This window comes from Ceratina calcarata, unplaced genomic scaffold (assembly GCF_001652005.2).
Source record: "Ceratina calcarata isolate Rehan_Ccalc_2016 unplaced genomic scaffold, ASM165200v1 scaffold16.2, whole genome shotgun sequence".
Taxonomy (NCBI): Eukaryota; Metazoa; Arthropoda; class Insecta; order Hymenoptera; family Apidae; genus Ceratina; species Ceratina calcarata.
In genome coordinates, this window is record NW_017137284.1 from 179,279 (window position 1) to 183,904 (window position 4,626).

The following is a 4,626-nucleotide window of genomic DNA, read 5'->3' on the forward strand; positions in this document are numbered from 1 at the left end:
TTTAATAATTTACTATGATTTTTTCCACAGTTTAATAAACTGTGCTGTGTAATTGTTTAAGGGGTTGCATAGAAAAATAAGTTAAAATTATTACAAAGTGTATAAATTAGAAACGAAATAAAAATATTAATAATAATACATAATTTATTAAGAAAATGTTTTTATGTCATACGACTAATTTCGTGGAATGTTTATTGAACGGGGTAAGGGAACTTTGGGAATTAATATGTTTATCCAAAATATATCTAACGGTCTGACACTGTATTAATTGCGCACTTAATACCTGCGAATGTCACCAATCACGCAGGATTAATTTGACACTTGCCAGAGTAGATCAACAGAATCTATCCGGACTAATCTAGCTGACGTCGACGCAGAGTAATATAATTCACATCAGATTTAACATAGATTATAATAAATCAAAATGAAGATCGTCCTGCAAAAATCATTTGTAATCATAAAAATGAAATTTCTAATTCCTAATGGAATAATTAAAGAAAGGTTAGTCCTACGATTCATTGAATATCCTCTCTCCCTTTCCTACCGCTTTTAGAGACTCCGCGACGCGATAAAAGCGCAATTTCTCGATTCACTGCGAAGGTATTACGACTATCTGGCCGTTAAGTGCGGCCGCGTGGAAATATTTTCGGGGGTTACGGTTCGCGAGCTGCCGGCGCGACGTTAAAACGCAACCAATTTGCGAGAACGCGAAGACGAAGTATTTGCATCTCCTTTTTCTGCTCATTCACTTTCCTTTGTGCGACTACTTTAACGCAGACGCTCGTCCGATTATTTATTTAGCAACAGTACGAGTGTTCGCCTAATGAAAAACGCGATGGAAGAACGTGATAAATACTAATGCGAGAAATAATTCTCAGCAGCGTATAAAAAACTGCGTGAGAGATTAGATAATGTTTGAACTTGTTATTATTAATTATTAAAGTCGGTATAAAAAATATCATAAACTTGACGCGACGCGCTTCGTTTTATTTTTACGTTCATCCAACTTGCAGATAACTTTCTGCGTTTATTTAATGTGAAAAAAATCAAAAAGCAAGGGAGAGAAAATTTATAATATTCGCACGGAGGAACGCAGTTCGCGTTGACCGAGGAATGCTCAAAAATACGTTTAAACACGGCCGGCTACGTGAAAGTTGAATGGCGCAGCGTGAATAAAAAGCAAGAAGGATAGGGTGAAACGCGCAAAGCACATAGAATATAACCTAAGCCGAAAGAGAAACGTAGACGGTCCTGGAAGAGAAGCAAAATCCTAAGCTATTCTCGGAGATCCAGGAATGAAATTGGATATATCAAGGGGGACAGCGAACGAAGACGGAGTCTCAGAGTCCTGTCACGGAAGTTTTCTGAAATTTTTCCCTGCATGCATGCACACTACTACCAGTTTCCACTTATTCTCGAGCCGTTCCACCGGTAAAACTATTTGATAGATCATTTCAGATCTCGAGCAGTCATCTTTTATTTCCAAAAAATTATCAAAAATGTGTTGAACTCTAAGCTCGGAATTAAATTGCAACGACTCTTAAGTAGAAACTTCAGGACTGTATTAGACTGTATAGCTCAAGCACGTACTTCGGAAATCTGCCTGATTGTACAATTTTTATTGTCAAAACAGGGTAGGAATATGAATACTAGGGATTAGTATGCGTAGATACGGACAGACGTCAAGATGAGTTGAAATGTGTGTCGTTGAGTTAACTATGTGAATAATTATAAATTAGATCATCATTTTGCAAAAGCTTACAATAGTGACTCAAAAAAGTATTTAAAACGGAATAAATTTTCTATATATTTATTTATTTATTACACGGGTTAGTAGGAACCCTTTTTTATATAAATTGAAATATAAATCTATATGAGCACTAGAGTTTAAGCTTAGTTTGAGCTTAATTTCACACAGACAAATTTAAAGCATTAAGGTCATATAAATGGTGTTGTTAGATTCAATATTTAAAAAATATGGAATCAGTGTTGGAATTTTGTTTAACAATTTGTTGAAGATATTAAAGTAGAAGAATCGGAGTGATTATCGCGTCGAGACGGGTTGAACATTTCTCAATGGGACGCTCGTCGCCACAAATCAGAGTCCTCGAGAGCATAAACCGACTACCTTTGCGTGAAAAGCTTTAAATAAATTCTATGCAGAGAGCGGATAGAAATGCTTCTCGCCGGAGGACCCTCATAAAAGTCGCTCCCCTTCCTTCCAGCCATTGCCATTTCTTATTTGGATCTTGAAAAATCTAGCGACACATCAGGGAAGGAATTCCGTGCGTTAAACCTTAACTGGTCCTCGAAGAAACAAATGAAAAGTTTCAGTTGGTGGAGGAAAAAGGAACGAGGCATTCGTAAAAAGGAATGGGGAAGAACAGAGCGACGCGTGATCCCGCGCGAATGGAAAGTCCTTGGGTCTATGGTAATTTTACGGTGCCTTACGCGGGGCGGGCATGGCCAAGGCGTACCGTGGCTGGTACCGTGATAAAAAACCGATTCCCGGTCTTGAAAGCAGCAGATTTCTTCGACCGCCGCCGTATTCCTAGATTCATTCGTCTACTTCTTCTCTCAGCCGCCTTGGAAAACCTGCTCCACGGAAATTCTTGCGGGAGAACGTGCCGCGATTGTAGAAACAGCTGCCGCGGGCTGAGCGTGATTATCGACTTTAATTTGCCATTCTGGCTGCTGATTTTTACCAGACCGATGTTAGTGTTGCATTAAACTTTTAAATATAATAATCCAGTTTTATCGGTTGCTGAATTCGTTTTAGATTATGCTGTGTGAAATTCGTAATCAGTTTTCAAATATATTAATATTTCTTATTTCGCGTTTGAAAATATATTTTATGGACGTAATACTTTTTGTTATCATTGCAGGATCTATTGTGAATGTTATTTACACGAAGTAAAAATTGTGTTCACATTTGATCCTAACTAGAGTTACGTCCTTTCAAGGAATGTTTTCTGTGTAGATGGACCGACCCGACTCGACTCGATAATTCGAGCCCCGCGTTTCCTTTTGATTCATTCGTCTACGTCCGTTCCAGAGACGGATGACATCTCGGCCGAGACAATAGATACGTGCAGGGCATGCGAAACTTTCCTTTTGTATTCGCATTTGAAAATATATTTTATGGACGTAATACTTTTTGTTATCATTGCAGGATCTATTGTGAATGTTATTTACACGAAGTAAAAATTGTGTTCACATTTGATCCTAACTAGAGTTACGTCCTTTCAAGGAATGTTTTCTGTGTAGATGGACCGACCCGACTCGACTCGATAATTCGAGCCCCGCGTTTCCTTTTGATTCATTCGTCTACGTCCGTTCCAGAGACGGATGACATCTCGGCCGAGACAATAGATACGTGCAGGGCATGCGAAACTTTCCTTTTGTTCCACGATTCTTACGCGGTGACGCCACCCACGACTTCGGCTGCGTCGCACCTGCGTCCACACCCACCCTTTCCCACTCAAGAGGAAACTTTCACCCTTGTTCGTAAACAAAATCTCTGTACACAATATAAATTATTGTTATAACCAGAATACAGAAATTCTTTATGAAATGAATTATGAAATGGTCATTGGGATTTGTAGAAATTTTTAGTTAGAAATTATTTTGATTTACAATGCACGTATGAACATTCTATACGTGAAAATGAGATTTTTAAATTTCCAAGCTTGTACGTAAACATTTTTACAGCAAATGCAGCTGTCATTGCCAGAAACAGTTTACAACAGATTTTAATTAAATAATGAAAAAAGTAGATTGAAATTAATTGTAAATCCACTCGTTCGCTACGCAATTTCGCGTTAAAAGAGAGTTAATTGATGTTGAAAATTGAGCCCGTTAGCGATTTAGTGATGTCTGAAAGGGATCTGAAATTCTTGATCGTTCAAAAATATTCTGATTAAAAATCGTCGAGTGAAATTGCGTATGATATAAATTATATGAAATACAGGGTTAATACAGAAACGAATATTTCGTATATTCATAGTTAGAGACATTGCGTTTTACTGACAACGAGCTCTTAATCTTCGAACGTTCCCATTTCCGTTTCAAAATTCTCGGAGATCACCAATAGCATTCTTCAGTTGCACACTTGACAACGGACAAAACGTTCAACTTTCCGCGAAGAGGAAAAATGTGCGAAACGGGCGACGTTCGTTTTAACAAGTAGGTGAATATAACCAAAATACAGGCGTCGTCGTCGGTGGCAAAAAATCGGTACGTGACGGAACTCTAGGAATGCCAGTCGCTACGCGAAAATTCTATTTCCCTTCTTTCCAATTTCTCTCGATCTCCGGACCGATTATAGTTCGTTCGAAGGGGCTCCGTCGATCTTCAGGATCTGATTAAAGTTTAATCGATTACGCAACGGAAAAAAACTCGTGTGAGTTTTGGAGAACTGAAGTTAACGGAAGTTCGAACTTCAAATTCAATTAATCCGCACATGAGGAAAATGAAAATTGTGAAGGAAGAGCTCGATGAACAATTATTATACGTATACATATAAGACGATTTTAAACGAGTCACTTGTTTTTAAAGTAACCTAAGTCCATTTTCCAAAACTCAAGCTAGCTATTTTAAGATTTATATTTCTACGTCTTCTTTTCA

At 38.0% G+C, this 4,626-nt stretch overlaps 1 protein-coding gene across 4 annotated transcripts in view; it reads right to left on the reverse strand.

Moving 5' to 3' along the window:
* Positions 1 to 4,626, reverse strand: part of LOC108632528 (lachesin) — a 268,437-nt gene that overhangs the window by 78,012 nt on the left and 185,799 nt on the right. The gene's annotated exons all lie outside the window — the stretch shown is intronic.